A 19,351-nucleotide genomic window follows, 5' to 3' on the forward strand; every position below is an offset into this window, starting at 1 on the left:
TTTTTTAATTTTTTTTTTTTTTTTTTTTTTTTTTTTTTTTTTTAAACTCTGAAACAAAATGGGTGGCAGAGTCGTAAGCTTGCAAATGGGATGGAGAAATGCAGGTTAATTCTCCCCTGGTCCTGAAGGGGTGGCCTCGCTTTCTTGTCTGATCCCGTTCTCGTGATACGCTTTGAGGTTGGTTTTTTTTTTTTTTCTTTTCCTATTTATTTATTTGTTTGGGGTTTTTTTGGTTGGCTTTCTTATTTCAGTGCAGATCGAGGCAGTAAATATTTCTGATTTCTGCTTTTGACTCGCGAGCCCCGTTCAGTATCATGCTTGATTTTCTTTTGTTTTAAGGTACATTTTGGGTAGAAATAAGTGATGTAGGTAGCACAGAAAAATGCCCGAACAAAGCTTGTTGAAAGCCTTTGGTTAGGTTTCTGTACTTACCAGATAACCACTAACAATCTATGTCATGCATTTTTGTTGTTAAGTAGCGTTTGCCTTTTTTCATAAAAGATGGGAGCGCAGGCAGAGGCTTGTACAGTTTTATTCTTGTCCTTTCATTTTGGAGCCATCGTTGTCATTTTGTGGGCTGGGGAGACAAATGCTTAATGCAGTTTGGGGTCCCACACAGCATGTCCCTGAACCTCCCCAGGTAAGTGTGGGCAGGGGCTGACCCCAAAGGGAGCTGCAAGGCAGAGCCAGTAGAAGATTCTGGCAGGAAAGGGAAATCCCCAAATGTATTTAAGACAAGGTAAAGACCTCGCCTGTTAATTTTTTCCATCTTATCATTTGCCCCGCATAGCTGACTTCTAGTCTGAGCCCAGTGCCAGGTAAATGCTGGGCTCCCTGTTGCTGTTGAACTTGACCAGCTGAAATAAAAATACTAAATGCTCTGTTTTCACAGGGAGCTTAATATGTCTGTGTATCCTCACTGCAGCGCAGTGTTGCCATACTCGAGCAAGCTTTAAATTACCCAGTTTAAGCTTAAAAAAAAAAAAAAAAAAAAAGCTGGTTTTACTGGCAGCTGGAGTTTGATGCAGGCTGTAAAACCTAGCGGAGAAGCACAACAAATACTGGAGCGATTAGCTACTGATACGCTGCACATTGCCAGATCCAGACTTAACGCTGCACGCCTTGATCTGCCTAGTGATTTCGCTATAGATAAAGGATTATTGCAGCAAGTAGCTCAGGTTAGTAAACCGGAAAATAATCTTTGAGATGTATAGAACAATTGGATTAGTAGTTGATGAGCTCTTACAACCCTACTCCTAGCTTCGAGTCACGATCCAGACAGCTTGAAATTAGAGCAGTATTAACATGGAGGTGCACTGGAAGAAATTCAACCTTGGGCTAGCAATGAGGTTAAACAAGCCCTGAGATTTTTATCGTGGATTTAAGCAAGCCTTTGGCTTTACTAAAGGTGCAAATAGGAGTTGAAAATGTCTTGTCAGAGCCCTGGGGATAAGGGAAGGAGGCAAGGACTGCCATTCTCAAGGGTGGGTTGTGCTCCTGCTGTTCCTTAATAGGCCCCATTCGTGGGCTTTAAAATCCAGCCCAATCTGTCACTTGTGTGTAAGCCCTGCTCTTAGCTAGGCTTAGATTTGGTTGAACTGCTTTCTCGAGGCACCTGGCTCTCACGATGTGTAGAGTAAGGAGCTGGATGGAAATCAGGTTCTCAGAGTATGGGCCTCTTGCTCGCTCTGCATCTTTGGTGCGGAAACAAATCTGAAGGAAAACCAGCTTTTCAAATAGTAGGATAATTTTGGCTGCAGGTTGATGAATGTTTCCTTTGGTGACAGCACCAATTTAAGCAGCCCCCATCCATCACCAGCTGCACGCTCCCAGCCTCGCAGTGACCCCTCGGTGGTGCTGGGACCCCCGCATGGATGGCTGCTCAGTAGGGAGGTCAGGGAGGTTTTTGGAGGGTTAGCCCACAGAAGCCTTGCTTTTATATTGAAGCCAGATCTGCTTGGAGAATTTTTATCTGCTCCTTTACCCTCCCTGACCACGGGTAGATCTGCGTGTGCATCCCCAAAGCCATACTGATTGATATATGTAGATGGGGTTTCTTTAAAAGACTGCTAATATGAGAATTTTTCTTCCATAGTCGTAGCTAACAAGGAGTTGAATTCCAATGGAGAAATAAAAGTCGTGTCTTTGTTGGTATTATTTGTTTGGAGACTATTTTCTTCAGGGGGAGCTTAAAATGATAGCAGCATTTGAGGATTATTATTTTTTTTTTTCCCCTAACAGAAAACTTTATGACAGTGGATTTTCCCTGCATTTGTTTAGAAGACTCTGTAGAAGATGCTGCATTGTATGCAGTTACTATTTAAAAGGGGCTTAAATTAAACTAAGCTGAGTTTTCTCTCTTTGACTCTGTCAGCATGTTTTGGTTTTTTTTCCTGGTATAGACAAATCTGTCAACTTCCTCAATATAATGGACTTTCTTATTGTACTGTGAAGTGGCTTTTTTGTGCTGCGTAGGTTGATTGGAAGCTGTTGAAAACTAAATGGGTAAAACTTTACCCACCTTCAGTATGGATTCCTCCAGAAGTGGCTGTTAAGCTGCTCTGAGGACCTAATCTGAACTGCAGCAGTTAACCTCTTCTGATCCTCCGAAATCAACTGGGAAATCAACTGGTACGCCCTCCTGAGCTATTCCAGTTCATAGCAGATTACAAAGCAGTGCCCATGCAAGGTGATTTTTGGAAGATCTTATTCTGCTGTAGCTGTTCCTGTCGGTGTCTTTGCATGAAGTGCGTAAGAAAAATAGTAAGAAAACTCAAGCCCGAAAAGATTCTGTGGGGTCATTTCTTCAATAGATTTATTTTACTTTCCACCACTTCATTGTGCATTTATCCTTACAAGAGAAAATGCAGATGGCTGTGCAGAATGGTTTTTCTTCCATTGAAGATGATGGTTCATGTATTGCTGGAAAAATTTATTTCTATCGAGTGTTCTTACTTATGAAGCCTTAGTGGTCATGAAACGCTCTGACAGCAGTTACAGTGTGTTTTATTTTACTTAAAAGCTGCAGGAAGAAAATATTGACAGTCGGGATGAGTAAAGAGAGATGCATCATGATGTTGTATAAGGCAGGAATAAAATAAATCATTTAAAATGAAAGCTATTTGCCATGTTCTCTAGCTGTTCCCAGGGGTGAAGTGCATAAAGACATTGTGCTAACTTCGTGGTGCTGCACATAATGCTTTTATCAGTACTGGGGAGCATATTTTCTTTATGGCTAAATATTTTTAGTTGTTAGGAACCTTCTTATGATGATGTTTATTTGAAGGCAAAAAGGGAATCTGATTATACTTGGCCATTTTCAGGTTACGGGAAGGAAATGTCTGCTGTTTGAATGCTCCTCTATTAGAGAAGAACTTAAATGTGGATTTCTTGCCATGGTAATTTGGCTACGGAAGGAGTAGAACTGCCTCCTTGGGAAAGGGAATTGGGGTGTTGAAACATTGCTGGCACTTGGTGGGGAAAGGAAGTAAGAGGGAGAACTAGTCTTCTAGTTAAGAAGTCTCCTGCTGTACTTTTACTCCTTGCGCTCTTTAATCTTGGCAATTTCTGTTGCCAAACAGCAATAAAAATGGCATCAGAAAAACGCTCTGCCTAGTGATGCACTGCGCGTCTCCATGGTTTTCTAATCCAGCGCACTCTCCGAGGTTTGACGAACTTATTTCTTGGTACCGAATGTTGTCATCAGTCTCGTAAATAGTGAATCATCATTCGCCTTGGGGCTGCAGAGAGCTGTGACTCTTTTCTCGGCTGTGCCGTGGCCCCAGAGTAGTGTTCAGCTGATTGAGGTTTGAACACTCAGGGTTGGTTTTGGGAAGGATGAATTGGCCGCCGGGGTCCCAGCAAGGCTGTTGGGAGGGAGTCCCAAAGCACACGTTTTGGTTGTCTCTGTCCTGCGCAGCGGGAAGGTATTGAAATACTCTGTGTTCCTATCCCACAACTCCATTTTATTATTTGCAGAGGAACGGCAGGGCTTGAGGTAATTGTAAAACCAGACTTTTAAGGGGTTTATAATTAGAAATTCGATGATCTAAATCTCCTTGTGTCTCAGTTCTCAGGCCAGAAGATGAAAGTGCTGGTTACAGAGGGTGGGAGGTGAATGCACTTGCCATCCAAGCATCTGGTCTTACTTTTTTTTTTTTTTTTTTAAATTAAAAAAAAAAACCTGCTTCAGGAGAGAATAAAGTTTGTCCTACTCTGGTGAAAGGGAATTTTCGGAATTTCTTCTCGCCACATCCAGGCAGTCAGGATATTTTATTCTTCCCCCAAAACTTTCATTACTAACAATGTAATAATATTGTCATGTTGGTAAGAGCGTGTCACGTGCACCTTAGTATGATGGTATGGCTGGATTTTAGCACGCATATTATGGAAACCAAGAAATCTTTCTCTTCTGAATGAGCGATGTTTTGATCTTGTGTCAGCAAAATGCCTGAGAAAACAAGCTGTGTCTAACATAGTTATATTTTTAGGAGCTGATAGGAGCAGATTAGTCCAGCTGTAATTGTGTTAGCGGAGCTGTAAGTAGCAGCACAGTACCTGTGAGTATTTTTGAACTTTTAGGCTCTGTGTGGTATGAAAGCAATAACTGAACTTCTTTATCTGTGTTTGGATTTCACCAGCATTTGCTTGTTATCTCCTTTGTGATAAAAGGGACTGTTTTAATTTGGCACCTGTTTCCTTTACTCTTGCTTTAGATTCGAATTGCCTGAAGTATGCGCTCAAATTAGTATAATTGGCGAAGGAGAGATTGACTCACCCTTATTTTGTTTTTGACTGTTTTGAAATGTAGTGACTCACCGAACGGATTTCGAATGGCTGCATGTCCCCCAAATTCGTTGTCTGAATTTATTTTTAAATCAAACTATTGCAGTGCTTGTGTCATTCGAACAGTTGGCTGAAGCATTTTGAGAATGCATGGTAGACAGCAGGAAAATTAAGTAAGAAGCAACTTCAGGGGGGGTTATGCACTTCAATTCCTGAGCATTAACCTCATGTGTGGATGCTTTGAGCAGTTTGGGCTCAAAGTGTAGTGACACATTTTAATTGGATTTAGTTTTATTTTGCATGGCCATGAAATGGCAGCCTAGGGCAATAAGGCCTATTTTAGTGGTATGCTGGCTATTAGTAGCCTTTTAAGGTTGTAAAAGTTAAGAGAATAAAGTGCAGTTCGGAAGCTTTAATAGGAAGGTACCTTAAACACTTGGCCTACAAAGTGTGCTCATAGCTGTGTTTATATGATGAGGCGGTTAATGTGCCTTTAATGAATTTATCCCCATCTTCCAGGGCTCTGGATGTCGTTGTTGACCTGGTGTTAGCAATGGGAAAGAAATGCTGGAGATCTTTGGCCGCTGGAGTCTCCCATTAAGCGCATCTTTATCGAGCACTCTTTCTTTTCTAGCACAGAAGTAGTGATGTGAAGGTTTTTTCCTCCCAGCCTTGTTCCTTTTATCGCTTAACCTGTATTGTGTTTAAGCATATAGCTCAGTGTTTCTGTTTTATTGTGCTTTTAAAGGAAAAAGTGTGTATGTGTTCTTATCAGTATTCAGGGTCACATAGAATATCTCATGAGAATAGGCATGTGACTCCATGTCACGACTTTCACTTTTTATTTAGAAGCTTGGAATGGAAATAAAATGCTCACTGCAAAGTTAGCAACCTCTTTCTTATTTTGTGGGCTGAGGAAAAGGAAAGTATCCCAGAGCCAAGAGCGCTTAATGGACTGTGCTGTGATAAGGTTTGAATTTCTGTGGAGTCTTTGAATCCTAGTGGCAGGAAACTAAATCTGTAAATTCTATAATTTTTGCTCCGTTTATTATTTGTCCTGCGTGTGGAGAATCTCAGGTTCAGACCCTTACCGTACCTGAGCAAAGAAAACACATCCTTGGTTTTGCAGGCTGTGGACTCTAAAGCACTGGCTGCTTCACGAGTTATAGCAGCTTTTTTTTTTTTTTCCTTTTTAATTTTTTATATAAAATGAATTGTTTCTGAAAGTTGAGCTAGATGTTCATGACGCAAGAAGCGGTTGCTTGGTCACAGATTGGAGTTTTTGATAAAAGCTTAAAGAGTGTGGTTTCCTGATGAGCATTTCATTACATAAAGGCCACACCAAAGGAATAATTGGGATTCAGACTGATAAAAAAGAAATTGGAGCTCCAGGTCCCTGCTCTGTCGGATCAGACTCCAAGGCATGATAGCAATATTCTCATACTGTTCTGTGTCCTTTCATTTATGGGAACAATAACACGAGTTATCAGTCATTTGCTGATTTTGGAAGCATGTATTTGCATTAATTTTGTATGTGGAATTTTGGGAGATTATGCTGAGTGTTAATAGTATCAATATAATTTTACAGGGTTCCATTCTGGTTTATTCAGACTGTTAGACACTTGTTGGTTACCTGTAGTTCATTTCAACTTACTAGTAGATGCTTTTAAAACTCAAAAAAATTGTATGGATGAGGGGGTGGCTTTTTTTTTTTTTTTTTTTAATACCCAAGTGTTGTGTTTTTGTTGTTGTGATAGTGTATATATTTATTTGCTGTAGCCAGAAACTGAAAATTGAATGGGAACAGCTCAATTTGTGCTGTATTCATTTCAGAACACAGCAAACAGAAAATCTAGCTTGGTATAAATAATAATCTTTAGTGTTGATTAGCCCTACGGCTTGAGTTTGCCTGGATTGCTAGTCGCGTACTGAGGTCTATAAACCGAGTCGGCTCCTCCGAGCCAGGCTTTCAGACGAGCTGAGGTTTTCGTTGTCTGTCTGTCTTGTTTGCAAATAGCAGAAAAAGGAAAGGATGGAAACCGGAGCTCTTTCGGAGAGAATACGTGATGCTTCTTGTAAAAACATAAATCTAAAAAGCCCCTTCTGCAGAAGGGGAAGAACTGTAATCTTGAGCCCTCAGTACTTGTAAACATCCATTGCTAATGAGTCTTCCTCTTCTTTGGAAGGGATCAAACGCATTTAATGCTTTTCATGAAGATGCCTAATAAGGCACAATTGAATCAAGCAAAGCTGTCCATTAAGCCTTCTGTTAAGTTTCTTAGTATAAATGAGCCTAAACCCAAAGTGTTATCTGAACTTTCCTTCTCGGCTGTTCGTTTTGGTAAAGATTTTACGATCAGTATTAGCCCAATTTTTAATCTTGCTTAGGTGCACTGTACTTTGCTTTCCAAACCCCCTGAATCGCAGACCACAGAACAGTGCCGCCGAGTGTATTAAGATGCGAGCCTAATTACTGTTTTTGTTCTGGAGGCTGTTGTGACAGATAGTGTTTTGTTGAATGGCAGGTAATAGATTTATTACGGAGACGGCACAGCATGTGGGTACCTTCAAAGGAGACTATCTGTATTGGCCGTTTCTCCTCTTAATTATTCAAATTGAAAATTTTGTTTGAGGGCAAAATGTATGCCTAAATGATACTACCCCAAATAGTAGCGGCAAAGAATTCTCACATTTTAAGCAATGCCAATTAAGTAAGAATAATTGCAGTTATTTATTTTTTTAAAGTAGTGCTATACAGACATCTGCAAAAGAGCCCTGAAGATGAAGGAACCAGTAAGGTACAATATTGAAACCACAGTATATTGGCTAAAAAAGGGTTGCTTTAATGGCAAAAATCACAAAGAAGTATTCCATTAAATGTTGCCAAAATACTTTTTTGTAAAAGGCATGTCTTGCTGAAAAGAAAAAGCTTTCCTTCAATGACCTATAGTTGGCATATAATATTATTCTAAGTAATGTGAACTTTTGTCAAAATATTGTAATTTTTTGTGCTTTTCCTGAGCAATCAGTTTGGTATTAAGTGGACTGTTCCATTTCTGCCACCTCATTTGGAGAAGAATTCACTTAGCCGCCTTTAACAGTTTTGTGGCTTGTAGGGATATTTAATGCATTCGTAATTAACCGCTTACGTATGGAGAAAAGGCTTCAAAGCTGTTGCACTAAATTACATCTTGCACCTCTGCGTGATCACACGTTATATGACGTACAGGTTAGATGTCAGCTGGGTTTCAACTGGTCCTAGTTACCTCCTGTCTCTACTGATTCTCCCTGTGGAGTCACGTTAACTTCTCGAGCCGCGAGCAAGATGCACAAATGCACATTTATAAAGGAAGTAGATCATGATTGCCGTGCGTGTAAACACTTTCACCTAAGCCTGCCTGAAACACGGGTCTGGGAAATCAACCAGCAAGTCTGGTTAGACACAAGCCTGTCTCTATAAACACTTCCAGGCTCGCTGTGAAATTAATAAATTAATAATTGGTTGATTTGACGTGTGGGAATCAAATGCGGGGTTGCATGCAGTTGTTTAGTATGTGGGCAGAGAGTAAGTAGTGCCAGTTTAACTTAAAAATCATTAACGGCAGTAATGACTTAATTTTTCCCCATGGCTATGGCTGTGGGAAACCAAGCTATGCTTAGTGACCAAAATTTGTGGGACAAACAGTTGGTCAACAGTTATCAGTAGTAATAATAGCATCTGTTATTGCTAATATAATTAGTAATAGCATCTATTATTGCTCTGTGGCACCAATAGATGATCTGCTTGTGCCCTGCCTTTTGTCAGTTCCAGCGGAAGGAAATTCTCTTGCTGTTTTGAGGGTTGGCTCCACGTAAGAACTCAGGGGCTCTAAAACCCAGCACGGTGACAACTTACTTCTGGGAAGGTATTTGAGCAGATGTGTCGGGGTTGTGCTCGCAGCAGTCGGCGGTCTGAAGCCAGAAGATACTTGGCCAGCAGAACTGAGGGTACTGTGTAAGATGGCAAAGGCTGCCCGCACAAAAGCGCAGGAAGAATCATGCTGTCGCTTCCCCTCAGCGCTTGGAAGCCTTGGAACATTTCCTCTGCAAGTGGTATACATTTGCTGATTATTCCCAGGAAAGATTTCTTGAAATAATCTTGAAGGAGTGAAAGGTCACTGAGCAAGGAGGGCATAACTCTCCTAACTGGATAATTAAAAAGAAAATTAAAAAGTGTGCTATGTTTCAGATTGACTCGTGGCCATGCTTTGAAGATTAAAAGGGCTTTTTTCATTTCAGATGAAGGAGGTTGGGATTGGTGGGAGGAGGAGTTGTGGCTGCTGGAGCACTTGGGCAGTGCTGGGAAGCTGCATTTGCCGTTTGCTTACTGAACCGTGAACGAGATACCGGGATCCCTGAACAGAAGTATGGCTATCTGCTCTTCTTTCCCCCCTATCTGAAAACATTTAGTCTTGCAGCTAGAGTTTGCAACGTGGCTGCTCACTATTTAGTGCAGGTAGATTTTTAGGCATCTGAGCAGATGGGATATTGAGCTCAAACTGTATGAGCATTTTTTGTGTAAACATGTTTTTGCCTTTAGAAAATTAAAATAACGGCAACTTCAACTACAGGATAGAACTTTCCATGTTCTTTGCACCCGCCTGTAGCAAGATCAGTCTGCTGGTTTTTTCTGTACAGAGATTTAGCCTGAGCTTTTGAAACTATTTGCAATCACAAAAATATGATATGAGATAAAGCTAAAACACTAGTGTGCTAACTAAATGGTAACAGCAAAATAATGCCAGTCATAGCAAAAAATTACAAAATTGCAACTTTAGCAGATAACACCAACAGATGTTTCAAGTCTAGACTGAGGATGTAAATTTGCATATCCACTCTTTGATCTGCAGCATTGAACAGGTCGGAGCTGTTGGGCTGATCACGGGTTTTTGCTTGTGGCTAGAAGCCATGAGCACACCTAGGATGTGCTTCTGTGCTCTAATGTTTGAGAAATGAAGAGATTGAAGGCATAGGTGTGAAGTCTTAACTGTAGAGTTGTAGTTCGTAGCTTGTTAGGTGTAGGGTTATTAGCTACTCGGGCTTATTAGGTCAGTTGTGTGTTGTTCCTTTGGCTGAGCTGTTCCATACTTGAGTTGCATACTGTCGTCTTCTAAGCATATATTGAAGTTGACAGCATTTCCCCGGGCATCTGGGAATACACGAAGGTAATGATGCTTTAGGGGTAGCAACCTCACATGGTGCTACGTTGACCAATAAACAGGTTTTACTTTTGCCAGTTCTTAGAAGAAAAATGATTTGAGCTTATGCTTTTAATTACAAGCATACCTGGAGGTCCAGAAAAGACGTAGGCGTCTGACTGAGTTTATGGACATGGTGAATACAATAGCAGGTCGCAAACAGCACATTCCTTCTCCATTAACTTTTGAAGCACTTTGATCTGTGCCTGTGGAGTATATGGCTTTGGCTTCACTACTCTTTTGTTGTTGTTTTTCCTTGAAAATTATTTCTTATTTCTTGTCCAGAATTTGGCCATAGGTATTTTTAAAGGCACTTCCATCTCATAGTTAATTATTTATGTAGAAGAACTGTCAGTCCGCTTCGATGTACATCTCAGACCCTAGATTTCTCTTACGAGTATTTAAAAATACACAGTTGCAGGAAAAGTTGTAAGAAAGACTGCAATACAAGTTGCAACCCAATTCAGGATTTAAGAAGAAAAGAAATTGGGTTCAAACCATTTCATTCTCTAACTGGAAAAGTGGAATTCACATAACGTGGACTGCCTCGAGGCATCCTTTCTGTTCGATGAGAGGGATGTACAATTTAAAAGGTTCAGTCACGTACGAGGGTTACCTGTAGGTAGGACCCAGATCCGTGCATTGCTCATGGAATTAAATGGTAAGCTTTCAAGGCAATTTCAGTAATTCTTTGTGTATATTTGATACAACATTAGGGAAGAGAACAGTAGATGTTTTCATATTAAAGCATATCTTCTGGTAAGTGCTTTTTCAAGGAATTTATAATTCAATGGATTTATAAATGTCTCTATAAGATCAAACTTAATGGCTTAGCCTTTCTGCTGTTCCAAGTTGTGGGTGGAAGTGGATCTATTTATTCTACTAATATGTGATGCTATTTTCTTGTGTTTGCTGTATTAATGTTAATTGTATTCTGGAAGGTGTTCATGGGAGTCTGCTGTATAAATTGAATCTCTTCACTGATGTAAAAGATTACCTATTTGTTATGATTTAGGTAGGAAGAACATTTAAATTAGGAGACCACAAAAACGTGGTCGGGAGACTCATTTGGCCATCATGACTGAGGCATCCTACACCTCACCTTCCTGATGAAACAGGATGTTCTTGCAAAGATGATGTGCCTTTTTCTGGAAGGGTGCCTTGCCACAGCTGAATGTTTGTGAGGCATCTGCTATGCTGGAACAGGCTTTTTTTTTGGCTTTTTTTTTTTTTAGGTAAATTGTGGAACAGAGAACCTCTTAACAGTTTTTCAGTGGCTGCATCAGGCTTGTCTTTCTATGTTGTGTGGGTTTTTTTGTTATTACCTGGCAATATATAAAGGTTCAAAGGAGGGATTTAGTTACCTACCGGGTGTTTGTAGTCACTGGGGTCATCAGTTTTGATCATATGAGATAACTGTTGTGTGCCATCCCTATACACAAGACATGGTTTTCACTACAGTGGGAACAGGTGACTTCAGAGAAGAATTTTGTCCTAACTGAGTGCTGCAAAACTAGGGAGGATGGCCTCAGAATAAATACTTGAACTCAGAACATTGCCTGTGAATTGTCAGTTAGTTTGCCAATGTGTGTCTAGCAGGAAACATTTGTCATTTCACAAGGGCTCTCTGAACGATTTGTTTCATCCTTAAACCGAACACTGTATGGCTGAGAAGGCAAAAAATCGGATTTTCTCACAATAATCAGAAGTGAACTCCTAGAAGTAACATTCTCAAGGAAGAGAAATGCTCCCATCGGTTTAAATTTCGGATATTAAGCAGGTAGTAAAAATGATGACTAGCTATGGAGGCTCATCACGACAACGCTTCCTGCGCTGAAAGAGCAAGGTAAATTGTCTACTGTGATTTCACTTCCATCAATAAAGTGCAGCGACACATCGAGCTTCTCAGCTGTTTATTCCCACCTGTCTTTCACCGTATCGTGGAGTTTGAAGATGCGCTGTAAAATGTTCCACTGCCTTGAAACCGTAGTCGCAAGAGTTACTTCTTGAATTAACATTCCTCTCATATGGCAGTGATTAAGTACCTATTCACTGCACGGAATTTTAACCAAACAACCTGCGATTAGATCTGTCCAGGCTGTCGATCATGGAAGCTGGGTTTTAAGTGGAAGCATCCAGATTAATAGGTGGTTTATTTGAACTAAATTATTGAGTGTAAATACTAAGTCATCAGAAATAAATCTTTTGAATGATGAAATTCTGCACTCGCCAGTGATGAACTTTGGAGCGATTAGTCTTAATTGTAAGGTAAATAAGACAGGTCTTGTTTAATTGGATACTTAAGTAATGTTACTTGCATTGAACTCAATTATAGTTTGAACTTTGATATTCAGGACAAGCAGCATTTGAGTCCCTGGCTTTTTTAAATGCAACTATTCAAAAAAAAAAAATAACTCTGGACATTGGAGTAAAAAAGCAAATGGCTTCTTTCTTTCAAAACCGTACATTTTTTTTCTTGCCATTGATTGCTTAGTCCCGTACCTCCCTGTGAGCACATCAAAGGCCTTGAATCTTAATTTCCAGCATATTCCTTCAAAGTATTGTAGGTGAGTAATCTTACAGGCAGCCTGTGGACCTGTGGTACAGCGGGTTGTATTTTAAGGTCTTAAAACTTCAGATCCGGTGATGCTTGCTTTAAGGGCTGTAAGCTTTCTCCATGTTGAAATTAGAAGGTGTTTCTGTTTGTGAAATGTTTGGAATTCGGAAGTAAAGAGCAAAGGAAAGAATCTAATAATTGCAAAAGGAGCGAGTGGAGGAGGAAACTTTTCAACATCTCTGCAGCAGAGATTAAATGCTGGGACATAATGTGGTTTTTATATACGCACACATCGCATGAAATAATCAGTGGAGATAATTGGCTTTCTTCCATGCATTCTTAGTAAATGATGAATAAAGAGTAACGCACGTAAGAAGTGTCAGCTTGCAATTAAGTGCGCCCTATTCACTCGTTGGTTCTTTGATGCAAGAACAAGCGCATGCCGATTTCTGATCTGCTCATGATCCGCAGCTTTCAGGTCTTGACAATTAAGCAAGTTTCGGGGGTGTCTGGCAAACTTTTAAACTTGCGTAATGCTGACTTCGCTCATTAAGCAAAAGGAGCTAGATGGCGCCAGCGGCCTGTCTTTCGCCTCCACAAATTTGGGTTCAAAAGGTGCGTTTCAGGTCAAGCGAGCTCATCATTCTGCCCTCGAGCCTCAGTTGCGCACAAGCGGCAGAGATGCTGCATATAAATGTAGTGGTTGGGTGCTACTTTCTGGTGGCCAGTCTTAATTATCGGTTGCAGTATTGGTTGTAGAAGTGATGGTATCTCATTAATAGCGCAAACACACGGTGTATTTGGAGAGGTAATTACTTCTCTTGTGGGGTAAGGGGACGGTGTACAAGCTTGATGGCAAGGGATAACTTGAGGCAGGGGCTCTGATGCGATGAATTATAAAGTGATATATAGAAGCATAAGGGCAGCCTTAAATGGTGCTGGCCTCCTGCAGAAAGAGAGGTAGGTCAGGGAGAGAAGAGATTCATGTGGAAGGACTGCACCTTAATTAATGTTGTTATTGTTTTAAGTCTGTCACTTCTATTCCTGTGTCCCTTTCCATCTTGCTTTGCTCTGCAGCCTTAACATCACCATTCTGCAGCATTTTCCATTAGGAGAGTGAATGAGCCCAGCACAAGTTATACTGCGTGTTTTCCGTTCTTGATGAAGTTGTGTATTGCTAATCCTTGTTTTACAGAACAGAGATTTGAGATCTGAGACCTCTAGAAAACTGGCTAATGGCTAATAAAAATATTTCCGTGCGAATTGCACAACGGTGGCTTATGGAAATGCTAAATTGGTGGAGAAAATCCCAATCCTGATTACAGCTGTTGGTCTCAAGCATGTCAATATTTATGCAACTTGAATTTTGGGGGGACCCAGCTGGGTTTTCTCCCTGTAGCGTTGCAGGTTGTGTAAAACACTGGAACCTCCTCCTCGTTCGGGTTGATCTGTACGTGCTCAGCTGTTACTCAGACTGTCTGTTCGCTTACTTTTCGTAACTATGGCAGAGGCGTGTAGTAACAGTTTGTGACCGTGTGGTGTCTTCCTGCATTTCAGCCGTTGTGTAACGCGCAGAGATTGTGATTGGGCACAGTACAGTTATACAATGTAGTGAGCCCAACCAGCTTATAAAAATCCTCCTTCGGTATGTCTGCATCCTTTCAGGCTGTGGCTTGCAGCTCGAACTGTTGCACTGAGCATAAGCTGGAAGAACGGCGGTGGAGGAATTGGCTGAGACGGTCTCTGGAAGTTGGTACAGGTTTCTGGAGGTAAGAGCAGCTTTGAATTCAGGTGTTAATGGGGATGATTACAAAACTCCCAACTGCTTTAGCGTGGGCATTATTAAGTAAGAAAACTTAAACCTGACAAACTCAGGTTTTTAATAACCAAGTTTCAATATCTTAAAAATGTGAGGACTTAATTTTTCATTTAAAAATTGTTATTCCTGTAAAGAGAGACTCAAAAGTATTTACCCTCTTTCCTGTTTACCCATAATCTTTGGCTTCCTCTTGATTTTTAAAGTGGGAGAAATTTTTATGAGGCTTATGTAGTAAAAAAGAGATTTTAAGAATGCTGCATCTTGGTTAGTTTTTGAAAGTTTCTTGAACTCCAAATCTTTTATTAAGTTCTGTTAAATGGAAGGGAAATATTTATTTCAAGACAAACCTAACAGATCAATTCAGTATAAACTTTTTCAAGTATGTAATCGGTTACTGGTTTTATATTGCTTACTGGACTAAAATTGTTCTCTTTCAGCAAGGAGTGAGTATCTGTTTCAAAAGTAGACGTAGGAATGCCTAAGCCTTTGGAAAGGAGCTTCATATTCTGAGCTGAGAAAGTTGGCACATTACCCTGATTTGCTTAATAAATGGAATTTTTCTTAGATGAGTCTCTAACTTCACCTTTGTTTTAATGTGATTAAGGTCTTGGGGGGAAAAAAAAAAAAAGTCGCTTTCATCGAAGTGCCAAGTAGAAGTACAAAGCTGAGAAAAGAACCAGTGTGTGCTCAGGTTGCTTTCGGAGTGCTGTGAAGGAGTTTAATGAACTGTGTATTAACATCCATAATAATGCAGAGGTATCTGAATTCTTTGGTTATTAATGCTCCACAGGGAGACTGTAAGAACTGTATACTATTATAAATCAAGTTAATGTGTACCATAAACAGCGAGGGAGGTGTACTGAGCTGCAAGTAAGACTATAAAGTAGTGATGTGTTTTATAAAGGACAGTGATACGCTATTTCATTTTTATCTACCGTGAGCGGCATTGCTATCTAGAGAACACTGCAGGTGTCATTTGATATCAGTCGCTTGATGTCAAGGTGTAAAATTGTTACGTCCTAGATTTTGCTTACGCTTCTCTGAAATGTAATCTTACAGCTTCTTCTGAATACTTCTCTCTTGGTCTTCATTAGGACTCCGTTAACGCAGACCGTTGCGTACACATTGATGGGATCAATGCAGCACACGTCGCACAGAAATTTGGCAAAACTGTTGCCTATTGGAACAATAAAATGAGGGAGTAATGGGGTGAAAGATGAGCGAGGAACAACTTCACCATAAACGTTTTTGACCAAACGTGCCTTCATGTTGACCGATACTTCATGGAAATTCTCGTATTTCAGATATTTTTGTTTAGAATCACGGTGTAAATAAGCTCTTCTTTAATAATCTGAGTCGCCAAACATGTGGCTTTTGAAAGCTGTAAGATCCCTTGTTAAACATTTCATTCAGCTGGATTTAAGTCCTCTTCTCAACAAACTCATTCACACAGGACGTTAATGAGATTTAGCTAATGTGCTTTAAATCAACAGTAGGTTTGAGCTCGGCATAACGTTCCTGTGTGTCTTTGTGTAGACATGCCCTAATAAAGTTGGTCAGTTGTTAAGACATACTATTCTGGATGGCAGTCAAAATACCAACTACTTAAAAATTCATTAGTGCCTACAAAGAAAGAACACGTTTGTGCTTTGAAGACAGACTTTGAAGTGAAGTGAGAAACTTAACTCAGGACCGAAACTTCTTAAAGTGCCCGTCAACTCTTGGTTTTTAAACCCTAAATGTTAGGAAGCTTGGGCATATTTAAAATAGCAGAGTTTTGTCCGCTTCTACTGCAGGTAAAGGGAAACGATGTCTTTTTGTGAAGTGTTACGTTAGGAATTTGAAGTATACTTTTCTTTTTTAAGTGTGGGTGTAGTTTGCTCTTGAGTGTGGGGGGAGAATCTTCCCTGTAGCATTTCAGGACACGGTAGCGTTTCAGTGCAATTTCATTTTGTGGGAAGGAACTCGAGGCGCAAGAGGCGCCTGGTAAAGACAAATCACGAGTATTTTTTCGGACCAAAGAGCCTCAGTTTCAAAATAGCCTGAGGAAAAGCTCTACGTAAAGACTAAAGCGGGAAGATGGTTTTTACATGTAGCAACAGAAGATTAAGCATGGGTGCTGGGCAGCTTTTTCATGTCTGTAAGATGGTCAAAATCCCCTGGAACGTTGAAAAAAAGCCCTTGGGGCACACCCACCTATCTGGAACAGTTTGTGGGGTAGAGGATCTCACAAGTGCCGTATCCAGGTACCAATATGGAGATGTAATACTTGTGGCCAGCGCTGTGAAGCAATTGAACTTGTGGTTGCGGGTCTGCAGGCAGTGCTTTGATTGCATCATGTTAAGTACTTCTGGGGCTTTATTAGCCTCGCTGATGAGATACTTGCTGATGAATTCTTTGAAATGGGGAGGACCTTTTTGCTTTGTAGGAAGACATGAAGCAACTTCTTGGACAACTTTGAGTAGCAAAGCTGCTACTCTTTTTACTCGCTTGTAATTTGGTCATTAATATTTTAAAAACCCTTGATAATGTATTGTTTCATTTTTAACAATTTCTCAGACGTTTCTCAGACTTACTGTATTTTTGCTGTTAAATAGCAGATGTGAACGTAGAAATACAAATCACAGTGCCTGCGGCTCCCATCTGAAGCACAGAAGATAAGGTGTGTCTAATAACAGGAAGAGGAGTCTTTGTTTTTCAATATCTTAATGGCACAATATCAGGACAGAAATTTTGTGCAAGGGGCTTAACTAGAGCCAATGGCAATCTGGAGAAAGCTGCTGTTCCATAATTAATGGGGCTTGTGTTGAATTGTGTGTCTGGCCAGGGTAGCTGTACCCTGTAAGTAAACTTGTCTAATTGGAGCCTCCACAAAATTCCTTAATTGTCTGTATTGCCAGTCTTGAAAACGCAGAAGCAATCCTGTTTCCCTAATCAGTTTGGTACAGTGTTTCGGTAAAGGAGTTCCTTTTAAAACTTCCCTGATCTCTTGGCATCCATCCTGCAGCCATCTGCATCTCCCTGGATACTCCCATGCCGATCGGAGCCGTGTGTCTGCCTGTCCCCCTTCTCCGTGTCTCTTGGTGAATGTCGGCTGGCAACCAACCTGTAAGAGCTCTGTCCCACGGCATGCAGTTTCTCTTTAATATGTCCCCAGTGCTGTAGGGTAATATTAGCTGCTTGACCTAAATGCACTTCCTTAAACTAAACAAAGTAAATGCAGTGCATTTGTTACTGGCTTAAACTCTTCGTAGCTGTCCGATGCTACAGGAACTGAGAATTTATCTTTAGTCGGAGCCTACAGCGTGCCCTTTCCAGAAACAGCTCTGCAGTGCTCACAGTATTGGGTGTGAGTGAGTGAAGTGGATTTTGAACCTGGTTTTATCATCTGCTCAGGCTTGGTGTGTTTTAACAGTAAAATATCCTGACATGCAGGGAGTCCAAGTCCTTTTCCACATCTCTGTCATGTGTCTATCGCCAAAAATAGAATCTTGGGTGTAGAGGGTGCCTTGATTTGTATTTAAACACATCGTGTGCTTGAGTTTCAGAGATGCCAAACACTTGAAACTGCCACTGGAGGTGGTAGAACTCCAGATGTACTGCTGCAGTTCAGGCTATTCGCCTCAGGTGCTTTGAATTTATTTAAAATTTAGGTGAAGCCAGCCTCAGTTGATGTAAGGTTGTACAGCTTCTGGCTGAGTGTCATCTCTGCTTGCGGGACAAAGTTGTTGTTATTCACACAAGTCTGACAGCTAATTACAAATAATAAATTGAAGATTGTGATTAAGCTGTCACCTTAATTTGATTCTAACCTCCTTAGCGTATGCAACAGACTGAGCTCTCTTGGCTCTTCAGCCATCTGTAAAAGCCAGAAAGATCCTGGGCGGGATCTGACATGGCTCCTTCCTTGGGGCGGCGTGACATGTGCTTACCAGGTGGCATACCTACGTTACGGGAGCTTTTCCATCCGTACACTCTAAAGAATGTACTGTTTCGTCGCCAGCTTGTTTTATAACCATGCCTGTTGTGCTTCCTTTACGAATATTTCCCTTGCACAGCAGTGTAGGGCCACCAAATGTAGGTCAGTTCCTGATTTTCCACGGTTGAGGTGGAAAGGAGAGGACCTTCAGGTACTGATTAATGAGTTTCTGTTTGACACTTCTACTATGCTAAGCAATAGGAGGGAATACACTCGCCTTTCAGACTAGCTAGGATTCTCCTTTTAACTTTTTCACCAGCTGGTTTACTTCTGTCCTAGACCTCCTTCAGCAGAACTTAAGTGTTTGAGGGAAAGCAATACAGCAAACCACAACTATAAGGGAGCCACTTTCCATCTGTCTTTGCAGACAGTTCTGCCACTTTACAGAGCGGTAAAACATTTGTGATTGTCCGGCAGCTTCTGCTTGCGGCTGTGGTTTTAGGAGACCTGATATCAGTTCTAAAATGCTGCGGCCCCGTCATGCAAAGCACCGAATCGGGCCGCTTAAGCTGTGTTCAAACTTTGTGCCCATTGCTCGTGTTTATCTGCTCAGGTTTATGCTGGGTCAGCTGTCTCCTGTCCTCTCAGAGCAGGTGCACAAATCAATATGGAAAGTCTAAAGTATTTTGGCTGACATCTTTGTATGGTGGGCTTGGCTCAGTTGATAGAGATTTGCGATCCAGTTGGAATTTGGAAAGACCCTCATGGGTTTAGAAAGCTTTTGGTTTGAGTTTGGCAAATTAGGAATACATAGAGCTGCTTCCCTCTTAAAGCTTCTGGGAAAGAAAACCGGCATCGTTCTTACACTTTGCAAACCCAGTAATTTTCAGAGTTGAAAGTCATTACGACAATCATGGGGGAACCTGAGGTCCAGACTAAGCTTCTTCCGAAGGGTTAACCTGTAGGTCTGCTTATTGCGAATGTGGGGCGATGAGCTTTATCGTATTGACGATATATCCTGAACGCAGCATTGC

The 19,351-nt window shown here is 40.9% G+C and overlaps 1 protein-coding gene across 5 annotated transcripts in view; it reads left to right on the forward strand.

The window, feature by feature from the left end:
* The window catches only part of SLC23A2 (solute carrier family 23 member 2), a 71,052-nt gene that overhangs the window by 14,152 nt on the left and 37,549 nt on the right, over nucleotides 1-19,351 (forward strand). For 2 of the 5 annotated variants that reach the window (XM_035898915.1, XM_035898916.1), the window contains one exon: nucleotides 14,245-14,348. The gene's annotated coding sequence lies outside the window, so the exon portion shown is untranslated. Of the gene's footprint in view, nucleotides 1-113; nucleotides 178-4,518; nucleotides 4,539-9,118; nucleotides 9,190-14,244; nucleotides 14,349-19,351 lie in introns of those variants that run through there. The other 3 variants (XM_035898919.1, XM_035898918.1, XM_035898920.1) reach the window with 3 other exon arrangements.

Source organism: Egretta garzetta, unplaced genomic scaffold (genome assembly GCF_000687185.1).
Source record: "Egretta garzetta isolate BGI_Z169 unplaced genomic scaffold, ASM68718v1 scaffold238, whole genome shotgun sequence".
Lineage (NCBI taxonomy): Eukaryota > Metazoa > Chordata > Aves > Pelecaniformes > Ardeidae > Egretta > Egretta garzetta.